Raw genomic sequence first — 13,107 nt, 5'->3', positions numbered from 1 at the left:
GTGTCCCAAGGCCAGACAGCAGTGCCCCAAGGCTAGAAATGCTACTTCTGTGGCCAGGCAAAACACCCCAGAGCGCGCTGCCCGGCGAAAAACGCGATCTGCTCGGGCTGCGGGAAGAAGGGACACTACGCTAATGTCTGCAGGGCCAAAGCCACCCCGAACCCCAGCAGCGCCGCGTGTGGGCCATGCGGGCCGCCATCTTGGGCCTCCCCGGCCATGTGCGAACCACCGGTACAGCAGCCATTTTGGACGCCTCCAGCCACATGGGGATCATGGACGCCGCCATCTTGGACGACAGCCGGAACGCAGCAGGCCCCCAACACCGCCTCATCTGATACCCGCAGCGACACACCGACCCCTACGCTGGCATCCGTTACACTGGACCAAGCGAGACCGCACCAGCTGGCCAGCTCCACAATGGACATTAAGGTAAATGGCCACGATACAATCTGCCTTTTTGACTCTGGGAGCACGGAGAGCTTCATCCACCCTGACACGGTGCGGCGTTGCTCTCTCCCAGTCCTGCCTGCGCACCAGCGGATTTCTATGGCCTCCGAGTCCCAGTCGGCGGACATCGGCGGCTACTGCGTAGTGACACTCGTAGTAGACGGGACCGTGTACGATCATTTTAAACTTCTGGTCCTGCCCGACCTCTGTGCTGCCGTCCTGCTGGGGTTAGATTTTCAGTGCCACCTTAAAAGTGTTACGATGGCGTACAGTGGACCCCTACCCCCACTCACAGTCCGCAGCCAGCAGCTCCCAAATTGCCCGCCGCGCACCAGGTGCAACCTCTCCACACTCAGAGTCACCCCCCCCCCCACTGTTTGCTAACCTCACCCCCGACAGTAAGCCCATCGCCACAAAGAGCAGGCGATACAGTGCCGGGGACAGGGTTTTCATTAAAACCGAAGTGGAGCGGCTCCTGAAGGAAGGGATTATTGAGGGCAGCACCAGCCCCTGGCGAGCCCAGGTTGTGGTCGTTAAGACCGGCGAGAAGCAGCGCCTGGTCATCGACTACAGCCAGACAATAAATCGCTACACCCTGCTGGACGCCTACCCACTCCCCCGCATAGCTGATATGGTCAACCAGATCGCGCAGTACCGCGTCTTCTCGACCATTGACCTGAAATCAGCGTACCACCAGCTCCCCATCCGCCCTGAGGACCGCCAGTACACTGCCTTTGAGGCAAACGGCCGCCTCTATCACTTCCTTAGGGTTCCCTTTGGCGTCACCAACGGGGTCTCCGTCTTCCAAAGGGAGATGGACCGGATGGTAGATCAAAATGCGTTGCAGGCCACTTTCCCATATCTGGACAATGTGACCATCTGCGGCCGTGACTTGCAGGACCATGACGCAAACCTCGAAAAATTCCTCCGCACCGCCCAATTCCTGAACCTGACATATAACAAGGAGAAGTGCATATTCCGCACAAACCGCCTCGCCATCCTTGGCTGTGTTGTGGAACACGGAGTCATCGGCCCCGACCCCGACCGGATGCGTCCCCTTATGGAACTCCCACTGCCCCACTGCCTCAAGGCCCTGAAGAGGTGCCTAGGGTTTTTCTCCTATTATGCCCAGTGGGTCCCCTACTATGCGGACAAGGCCCATCCGCTGATCAAGTCCACCTCTTTTCCCTTGACGGCAGAGGCCCGCTTAGCCTTCCACCGTATCAAGGAAGACATTGCCAAAGCCACCATGCACGCAGTGGACGAATCCATCCCCTTCCAGGTGGAAAGCGACGCGTCCGACTTTGCCCTGGCTGCTACCCTCAATCAGGCGGGGAGACCCGTGGCCTTCTTTTCACGAACCCTCCAAGGCCCGGAGACCAGACACTCCGCTGTTGAGAAGGAGGCCCAGGCGATTGTGGAGGCTGTGCGTCATTGGAGGCACTACCTGGCCGGAAAACGATTTACCCTGCTCACTGACCAACGTTCAGTTGCTTTCATGTTTAACAACAAGCAGAGGGGCAAAATCAAAAATGACAAGATCTTGAGGTGGAGAATCGAACTTTCCACCTACAATTACGAGATCTTGTACCGGCCCGGGAAGCTCAATGAACCCCCGGATGCGCTATCGCGTGGCACCTGCGCCAGCGCGCAGATCGATAGACTGCGGGCCCTCCACAATGACCTCTGCCACCCGGGGGTCACCAGGTTCTTCCACTTCATCAAGGCCCGCAACCTGCCTTACTCTATTGAGGAGGTCAGGACCATGACCAGGAACTGCCAAGTCTGCGCTGAGTGCAAACCGCACTTTTATAGACCAGACAGGGCCCACCTGATAAAAGCCACTCGCCCCTTCGAGCGCCTGAGCGTTGATTTTAAAGGGCCTCTCCCCTCCTCCGACCGCAATGTGTACTTCCTCAATATTATTGATGAGTACTCCCGTTTCCCGTTCGCCATCCCCTGCCCGGACATGACCAATGCCACGGTCATTAAATGTCTGAACGACCTCTTCACCCTGTTCGGTTTCACACAGAAACCCAGAAACCCCACAGTGCAGATAGAGGCCATTTCGGCCCATCGAGCCTGCACCGACACACATCCCACCCGATCCCCATAACCCCTACACCAACACATATCCCACCCTATCCCCGTAACCCCACGTATTTAATCCCCCTAACATTAAGGGTCAATTTATCATAGCCAATCAACCTAACCCGCACATCTTTGGACTGTGGGAGGAAACCGGAGCACCCGGAGAAAACCCACGCAAACACGGGGAGAATGTGCAAACTCCACACAGACAGTCACCCGAGGCTGGATTCGAACCCGGGTTCCTGGCGCTGTGAGGCAACAGTGCTAACCACTATGCCACCGTGCTGCCCAGCTATATCCATAGCGACCGGGGCTCAGCGTTTATGAGCGACGAACTCCGTCAGTACCTGCTAACTAGGGGTATTGCCACAAGCAGGGCCACCAGTTACAACCCCCGGGGGAACGGACAGGTGGAAAGAGAAAATGCGACAGTTTGGAAGGCCGCCCTGCTAGCCTTAAAGTCTAGGGGCCTTCCAACCTCCCGCTGGCAGGATGTGCTCCCCGATGCGCTCCACTCTATTCAGTCACTGCTCTGCACTGCCACTAACGCCACCCCTCATGAGAAAATGTTTGTCTTCCCAAGGAAGTCCACAGCGGGGACATCGCTACCGCCATGGCTGATGTCCCCAGGGCCGGTCCTACTGAGAAGGCACGTGAGGACCCATAAAACGGACCCCCTGGTCGAGAGGGTCGACCTCCTCCACGCCAACCCCCAGTATGCTTACATTGCATACCCGGACGGGCGGGAGGACACAGTCTCCATAAGAGACCTTGCACCCTTGGGGGCCGCAGTAACCCACTACTCACTACCACCCCCCCCCCACGATCCGATATCCAGCCCCAGCAGACGGCAGGCCTGGGCCCAGCGACCCGCTCGACACCTACGAGGACAACACGCCTGTGCCACAGCCTACGCGGGACTCGACGCCGGAAGCTCCACTACCCCTGCCGTCGCCACGCCGATCACAGCGGCAGACAAGACCTCCGGAGAGACTCCAATACACTAACTTTTAATACACTTCACCCCGCCGGACTCAATTTTAAACAAGGGGTGAATGTGGTAAACCACTGTTTGCATTCCACTGTGTACATGCCTGGACATGCCTCGGCTGACTCCTCCCACAAGTCCTAGTATAAAGGTGACTGCTCCCCAGCCCCTTTGTATTCTGGACCGGTCGACCACTCGAGGCAGACCTTCATTCTTTTGTTAATAAAAGCCTTTAGTTACTCTCTTAACTCTCAGTCTTTTATGAGTAATTGATAGCACATCAGTAATTAACTATTAAAAAGCGCCCAAAGTTCTGGAAGGTTCCATATCATTTTATGTTGCCAAACTAGTATCCTGTGAGGACAGGGGAGTTGTTGCTGGGGGAGCGTGTTTGGTTGAAGACACCTGTGTGTAATATTTTGCTATAATGTATAAAAGAAGTTTCAATACCTTGTTGCTAATGGAACAGGATTGGGTGAGGACAAGAGAATTGTTGCTGGGGAACATGATTGGTTGGAGACACCTGTGTGTAATATTTTGCTATAATGTATAAAAGAAGTTTCAATACCTTGTTGCTAATGGAACAGGATTGGGTGAGGACAAGAGAATTGTTGCTGGGGAACATGATTGGTTGGAGACACCTGTGTGTAATATTTTGCTATAATGTATAAAAGAAGTTTCAATACCACTGTAATGGCGAGAAGGTGATCACTTGACCGCGGGGTCTATGGCTCTTCTCCCAGAGCGCTCTGACCAATAAACTGTGAGCTTCTACTTTGAGACAGACTCGAGTGAATCTATTTTTCAACAACACCGTGTTTTGGATGAAACATTAAACCAAGGCCCCATCTACTCTCTCAGACCCTATGAAGAAGAGCAGGGAGTTCTCCCTTATGACCTGCTAACATTAATCCCTCAGCCAACACCTAAAACAGATGATTTAGTCATTCATTTAACTGCTGTTTGTGGGAGCTTGCTGTGCGCAAAATGACTGTGGCATTTCCTACGTTACAACAGTGGCCACACTTCAAAAGTACTTCATTGGCTGTGAAGCACTTTGGGACATCCTGAGGCTGTGAAAGCTGTTACATAACTTTTTAAGTTCTTCTATATTTCTTTAAATACTGTATTTTGTCTTGACTCCCCATGTGTCATTCCACAAGAGCTCAACTAGTATAAATATAAATGTGTTGTAATTACAGAGTTTAATTTGCCTTGGGAAGTCCTGCTTTTGACTGAAGTGGTTGGATTACAGTATCATTACAGTACATTTTTATCATTTCTTTTAGTCACTGTTTGCTCCAAATCAATATTTAATTATGAAATCAAAATGGTTTCAGCACACTAGAAATGTTTTCTGGTTCCAGTTATAATATATGGTGCAGAACGCAGGTAAACAACATAATTCCCATCATGTGCACTATGCCACCATGAAGTAAGCAAATGGAAAAGACAGATCATTGTTTCCTCCAAGTACTTTGAAGCCACCCAAGACTGCATTTGGAATTTGGACCTCAAAGCCTCCATCGCAGCTGTGGGAGCATTCACAAAAGATGCTCCCTTATATCTCCCCAATCTCTTTCAACCCCACAGAACAGTAGCTTCAGACAGGTTCTCACTTTCATTCTATGCATTTCTATTCCAAAAACTCACATCAGTGCTAAACCATCCTTTATTCAGCCAGGGCGCTGATCAGAGTGGAGGTATAATGTGCAACACAACAAATAATCACTTATTTTACTGATTTTGCTTATTTGTTGAAAGCAGATCAGCAGGTTTATGGCGCTTCGCAAGGGAAATGTGCGCTGTGCTAACATTCAATTACATCACATAAAACTGGCCTTATTATGCATCAACATATGTGAGCCCTTGAGCTAGTCTAAATGGACTGCCCACACTGCTAAAATGATTTACTTGAGGCTTCATGATCCTGACAGTTAAAAGTTTAAGGGGGCTAAATTCGGTTGATTTGCGCCACCAAGTCAACTAGCGCCTGGGCACGGCACCACTAAAGCCTCCCATGAAATTCAGCGGCGATGCTAACCATTAGCGGCGCGCGGCGCTGCACCCCCAGTGATGACGTCATCGCCGTGTTCAGCACCCCGCTCGCTCCCCAGCTGTAATATCGGGTGGTGCCACCACCCCCCCCAACTTACCGGCGGATGCTACGTCCGCCAGGGTCAGGGGGGCTTTCCTGCAGCCGGGGCGGCGCTAGTTAAAGGGGAGGTGATGGGCGGCCATTTTTGTTGCTGGCTGCCTGCCCGCACCTGCCCCCGTTGCTGTCCCCGGCCCCCGTGAAGCCCCCCCCCTGCTGCGGGATGCCGGCTGCTCTCCGTGAGCCCGGCACTCCTCTTGAGTGCCGAGCTCGTTTGCCGGCACTCCCAATCCCTGGTGGCCCAGCTGGGCGCCAGGACATGCTATTCCAGGCCCCTCCCCTTTAATAAGGGGAGGAAAGCCTGCAGTACCGCGGCGCGATGTGCCGCAGCGCCATGTAGCACTGCAATATTGCCTTGCAGCGCCCCAAGAGGGACGTGGGGCGCTTCCAGTAGTGCCCTCCTCCCTCTCGGGGCGTTACTTGAGAAAATCGGCTGCGGGGGTGCTAACCTTTTCAGGGCGCTAAAATTAGCGCCCCAGCAAAGGTAGTGCCCCAATCCAATTTTTACCCCAAAAAGCCTACATCAGAGGGTAGTTTTATACAGAGACTGTGGCAAGCAGGCTGGGTAATAATTCTATTTACCTTCCCCCACAAAGAAGATGCAACATCAACTTATTCATGACAGGACATCATTTGGTGCCACTGCCAAATATTTTCCCTGCTCCCAGGCGGAGGAACATGTCGAGGTAGAGTTTCCACTTTGGGCGCAATTGGCGATCCGGGCGCAAATTGTGCAAGTTTTGAAAAGTGTTTTTTAGACTCAAGTTTCTGCCAAAACTCATTTGCATATCGCCGAATGCAAAATCTGTCATGAACCAGCACAATCGGGCAGCCTTTCAGAACGTCATCTTTTCTAAATTTTGTTTTATGAAATATTCCTTGATATATTTAAGTGTGGTAACTTGGTGCAGTTTGATTAATACAGCTGAAAATAGGTTTAATCACACAAAAAATAAGTGTCTAGTCCATCTCCTGTGAGTAACCTGATTTTAAATAACTGAAAATGACTTTAAAAAAATTACACAGAACCATTTGTTAATTGTAATAGGTTACAGTAGTCAGTTTCTTAGTAGTTTAAAAAAAATTATAGTCAAAAGCTTTTAAAACATGCCAATTAGTGTCCTTGCACCCAAAAGAACCAGCTTAATGTTTAGCGCCTCCTCGAAGGTCCTCAAACGTGTGCAATTAGTGGAAACTCCCAATGGTGATTAATTCGATCTGGGGGGAGGGTCCAGTTCTGTAGGCGGGGCCAGCTTCTAGCACGATGCTTTTTAACCTGGTGTAAAAGATCGCGGAAACTCGAGTTGTGCGGAACGTAATTTGCGATTAAAATTCCGCCATCTTATGTGCTGGTTTCGCCGATTTCGGACGAATTGCATCGAAAAAAACCAGTGCAACCGAGCAGAAACTCCAGACCATGATGTTATTAGTGCAGTTGGACACAACGAAGGGCAGTTCAAACTGATTTGAAAAGGCACGCAGATCAATCATTTAATCATAAATTCAATCCTCGTTCTAATTTTCTGATCTATATACTGCAACATGATGGAGACATTTTCTCCCTAGCAAATGCATATTGGGCAGCAAATGTAATAGCTAAACAGAAAGAAAGACTTGCATTTATACATGTCTTTCACAACCTCAGGACATCCCAAAGTGCTTTACAGCCAATAAAGTGCTTCTTGAAGTGTAACATAGGAAACGTGGCAGCCAATTTGCGCACAGCAAGGTCCCACAATCAGCAATGTGATAAAGACCAAATAATTTGTTTTAGTGATGTTGGTTTGATGAAAGAAAATATGCCAGGACACCGGGGAGAACTCCCCTACTCTTCTTCGAAATAGTGCCACCCGAGACAGCAGACAGAGCCTCGGTTTAACATCTCAGCCAAAAGACAGCATCTCCGATAGTGCAGTGTTAGCCTAGATTTTTGTGCTCAAGTCTCCGAAGTGGGACCTGAACACACAACCTTCTGACTCAGAGGCAAGAGTGCCACTCACTGAGCCACGACCGACACAAGATTATTTAACTAAGGTAAAGGCAGGGTGTTAGGCCATAAGGTGGCGTGTTTCAGTGCAAAATAGCCAGTCAACAGAAAACAATACTTCAATATGTGATGAAAGAGAAATAAAGTCAATTTGCCCATCCCACAAACAGAAATCTCTTTTTACTTTGAGTGTCAGCCTAGATTATGGGCACAAATGTAGTCGGGTGTTTTACTTCAGGTGCTTGCTCAGAATTCAGCCCATTAAGGAGGACATATCAGAACTCACATCAGATTTTCTAAAAGAGCAGCCAAGAGGCACAGGAGGATTGTTGCAAGAAAACCTGAAATTCACTAACTTTAACATTGCAGCGAATTCTCCTTTGAAGACCTTTATAAAACAAACTATTTTAGTGATCTAGCAGGAGACAGAGTGCAGAATCTGCAATAATCACCAGACCCACTAGAAGTTAAGTTCAAGACTTAAATTATTGCCATTTCAGATAATTTTATGGAATTGTTTACTTTTACAACACAAAAAAAGGTCATTTGGCCCATTGCGCCTGTGACAACTCTCTGAAAGGGCGACCCACTTAGATCCATTCCACTGACCATGGCCTTCAAAACTTTTCTTTTGCAAATACTTATCCACTTCCCTTTTAGCCAGTCTTCTATGCCATTGCACATAATGTAAAACAGGTAATATCAGATCAGCCACCTGTTATACAACTCTCCCGATTTTCATTTCCATTGAAGTCATTGTGGATTCTGCGTCCACCACTGTTTCTGGTAGAGCATTCATCCATTCCATTAAAAAAAATGATCTTACCCTCTCCTTTCATTCTTCTTCCCTCCAATAACTCTGGGCCAGTGAAAAAGGCAAAGATCTGGTTGCAAGGGCTCTCACTGTTTCTGGGTGTTTCCAGCTTGCCTTATAAGGTGATTCCTGGATCTTGTCCAAGTTATGAAGAAAATGCCATCTTTATTCTGTAATGCATTATCACATGGTTTGTCACATGGTTTAGTATGAGCATGCTCAGTTCGCTCTGGCCTAGTAAAGCAAGCACATGGACTAGCAACTCATCCTGTCTCGGTCCTTCATTTGTTCTACCCACATATATTACAACTTCAATTTGATTTTACCCTAAATAAGTAGCATAAATCAGGTGCCAATGACAAACTGATGGTCAGTACTACTAGCTAAAGTTCAATAGCAACTGTCAGCTTTTATTCATAGCAGCTATCCTTCAAACATATTAGCCAACATTCAAATGTTGCAACCATGCTACAATTCATCAAGATTGGCCAATTATTGGGAATGGTAGCATAGTGGTTATGTTACTGGACTAGTAATCCAGTAGAGCCCAGATAATTAATTCAGAGACATGAGTTCAAATCCCACCACGGCAGCTGTGGAATTTGAATTCAGTTAATTAAATAAATCTGGAATAAAAAGCTAGTGTCAGTAATGTTAACCATAAAACTATCAGATTGTTGTAATACACCCATCTGGTTCACTAATGTCTGTTAGGGAAGGAAATCTGCTGTCCTTACCTGGTCTGGCCTATATGTGACTCCAGACCCACAGCAATGTGGTTGATTCTTAACTGCCCTCTGAAATGGCCTTGCGAGTCACTCAGTTGTATCAAACCACTAGGAAAAACTGTCTTGGTTCAAGAAGGCGGCTCACCACCACCTTCTCAAGGGCAATTAGGGATTGGCAATAAATGCCAGCCTTGCCAGCGACGCCCACATCCCATGAATGAAGAATAAAAAGTTGTCGCCATTACTGGATCGCCTTCAACATTTTTTCAGTAAGACGGATTGCAAGTGGACCTACAGGAGTTTTCAGTTGGAGACACAAGTTCACATCCCAGTCTTGGCTGACCTTTACTCACCCTAGAGGACAAGTTTTACCATTCTAGGCCAGGTTGTAGAAGGAAGGCAACGCGGGAAATTTGGAGGGAAACTGGCGCAGCGTGGCGGGGAGGTGTGGGGTGGCGGACGTGCCCAGGGGGGTGGCGAGAGAGACAGCTGATAGCATAACTCAAGTGTGTGCCCTGGTGGTTCAACCAGGAAGCAAGTATAGTTTGCTTTACTCTCCTATCCTCCTGAAAATAATATGATATAATCTTACTGTGAATTGAATCAGGGCAGTCTTAATTTTTCCTAGCAGGCCACTCAGCCACAGCATAATAACTAGCCCATTATGGTACTTAATTTGGTAATCAGAGGTGCAGTGAATAGAAATGTCATGCTATAGCATATTATGGAGCTTTATTAAAAAGTAATGAAAAAGTTCAAGCATTATAGGTTATTTTGTAAATCCATTAAGAATTATTTTAACAATTTTAAGACAGTTTCCGCAATTTTCAATTGGTAGAATTGTAAAAGGAACAAACATTTCTCATAGCATTCTGAGAGAGGTATATGACCCAGAGATCCCTGCAATGTTATTAAAGAAATATATCTGTTGTAAAAAAAAAGTTAATTAATTTTTAAAATATTTTTACAATATGACACATTTCAGATAAATTGTATTCTCAAAACAACATAAGTTGTAATGTGAGGGAATAAGCCATATTTCAAAAAGATACACCATAATATGAACAGAATACTGATATTATTAATACATGATATACTGGGTTTAAAAAGCTAAAGCCTTGGAGACACAGGCTGTAAACAGAATACAGGCTCCTGAGATAAAGATCAGTTGATAACAAAGTTGTAAACAAGCTTTGAAATGGGAATTAGTTAAATATACTAAAACAATGAAAGATTGAAGCAAACCATTGGTGCTTCCGAAAGGTCTACGGTTTGCAACCAACAGAATGAAAATGCCCAGGTTAAGGTATTACAAACTAACACGTAAAACAGAAACACAAACATTAAAAGAGGCAATTGCCTTTGAAAAGATGACATCAAGTAAAAGAAACACCTGCTGGTCAAATAGTTTTTATGTTAAACTTGGAAGACAGGAAACACGATTAAATATGCAACCAATTGAGATAGCTAGAAATGCATGAAACACTCTGGTCAAAGTGTCTTTAATTTATAGACATAGTAAATATGATACCAACAAGGACACTTTGAAGATATAACTTCAATAGAGACACCAAGCAATTACATTGTGTTTGTATTGAACTTGGAGCAGCAAGGAGTCACAATGTCTGCTAAAAACCAGTAAAGCCAATATTAAGAATTGAATGAAAGCATTTTGTAAGAATGACATCAAATAAAGAATACTGTCATATTGTTTTTATGATGGTTTTTGGAACACCTAAAGGTAGAGACATAATTATGCATGCAATAGTTGAATTGACAGTAAGAATAGAAAGCATTCGAAAGAGAGAATCAATAAAGACAATTAGCTGACATCAGCAGAGAACTTCAACGAAGAAACCAATACAAAAAGAGTATAAAACATAGACCTTTTCAACAGAAAGGCAGAACTCGCTGAACAGGCAAAGCATTTCTCAACTCTTCAGAGGCATCTCTGTAAGTCTTTAACTTTGAGTCTCGGTGGTCAAAGAGGTACTATTATTTGATTTTGGTGGATGTTCTGGATTTAGAAATAAGTAAGAAATGTAGAAATGTAACGAAGTAAAGATTTGAAAATAAGGATCCCTGAGAAATAAGAAATGTAAGCTATCTGTATTTTGAATTGTTAATGTTGTGACTGATTCAGCAGCTGTTAAATGAATGTCAGCTCTTAAATAAAACTATATGGCCTAGAAATTGGGTATAGCCCCGCTTGAGGCGTTAGAACTGGCGATGTGTAAAGTTTATAGCCAGACGAAACTTATCGCCGCCTGGCGCGATATTGGGTTGCATCGCCCCCAAAGGGGATTGAGGCGCTAAATCAGTCGTTGCACGGTGCTCTTAAGGCGCAAAAGGTCAGGCGCTACTCAATATCGACGCGGACGGGCGCAGCGCAGGTGAACTCAATTACGGGAAAGCACGAGACCTCCAAGCGCCGGCCGGCTCTTAAAGGGGTGGGTCAGTCAGCCTGAGCTTCAACACCCAACGCCCTGTAGGCCTCAGGTTCGGCGCTCGCCCTTGTCTGGCGGTACAAACTTGTTCATCATGGAGAAGGTTAGACAGAGAGCAGGGCGCTTCAGCACTGAGGCTCTGGACCACTTGGTGGCTGCAGTTGAACACCGTCGAGAGGTCCTGTATCCGGATAATGGCAAGAGGCTGAATCAGAAGGCTTACCGACGATCTTGAAGGGAGGTTGCTTTGAGGGTCAACTCCAGCAGCATGGCGACCAGGATCCCTGTTCAGTGCAGGAAGAAATTCAACGACCTCACACGGATCGTTAGGGTGAGTGATGTTTTACCAAACTTGTGCTTCCCTCCATCTGCAGCTGACTTCGGGCACCCTGTTGCCATGATGCCCCAATGGCCATCTGTCAGCAAGCACCCATGGCCCTTTCTGGCCACACACATGGACAGATGTCTCAAGGCCTCATGTAAGGGCTCTTGCACCATGGGGGGCATGCGAAGAGGTCTCAAGGCCTCATGTAAGGGCTCTTACACCATGGGGGGCATGCGATGAGGTCTCAAGGCCTCATGTAAGGGCTCTTGCACCATGGGGGGCATGCGATGAGGTCTCAAGGCCTCATGTAAGGGCTCTTGCACCATGGGGGGCATGCGATGAGATCTCAAGGCATCATGTTACAGAACTTCCCCTTCTTTCCCCTGCAGTCCAAGCTGGCGATGATTCGAAAGGAGCAGCGTCGAACCGGTGGCGGACCTCCACAAGTGGTCACTCTCACGGATCTGGAGGAGAGAGTGCACCAGATACTTGGAGGACGTCTGTCTGGTCCTGTGACCACTGCATCTGCCGACCCCATTTCCGACAGCGAGGGTAAGACTCTCACCTTTTTCACCTGTTGCCTTCCACTTGGTCCCCCCGCCAGCATGCATCCTCAGTGTGCAGCCATGTCAGAGCCTTGCCGCAATCTGGCATGCCTTTCAGCAAAGCTGTCCTTTTGCTAAAGCCACTCTTCCACCTCCCACTTTCAGATGAAGCAGCACCAACTCGGGCTCAACACGCTGAAGCTGCCAGTGCCAGTGCCACCGGAGGCGAGGACCAGGAGGAATCCGGACCAGCCGTTGCAGAATCCGGGGAGCTGACACATCTACAGACTGGGGATAGTAGTCCCCTGGAGGGGAGGGGGGGGGCTCTGAGGGTGAACCAGTTGCCGGACCAAGTGGCATGCAGCCACGCACGGGGGATAGGCAAGTGCGGCCACCGTCTCCCCGCAGGGCAAGGCAGGTCGTCATGACTGCTGCAGAGTGCAGATGAGGTCCGTAGCCTGGCTGAGATGAGCAAACAGGCCCGGCTCAGACACACGGAGCTGATGGCTGCAGTGGAGAAGATGCCTGAGTCAATAGATTCATTGGCTAGGAGTATGTTGGACTTCGGGGCAACAATGGA

General features: G+C 48.0%; 1 pseudogene; it reads left to right on the top strand.

The window, feature by feature from the left end:
- LOC147101109 (uncharacterized) overlaps positions 1–13,107 on the top strand; it is a 174,190-nt pseudogene that overhangs the window by 57,366 nt on the left and 103,717 nt on the right.

The sequence above is a fragment of the Somniosus microcephalus genome, chromosome 24, assembly GCF_052327205.1.
Source record: "Somniosus microcephalus isolate GS21.2 chromosome 24, FLI_Smic_1.0, whole genome shotgun sequence".
Taxonomy (NCBI): Eukaryota; Metazoa; Chordata; class Chondrichthyes; order Squaliformes; family Somniosidae; genus Somniosus; species Somniosus microcephalus.
This window is presented reverse-complemented; position numbering and strand designations above follow the sequence as displayed.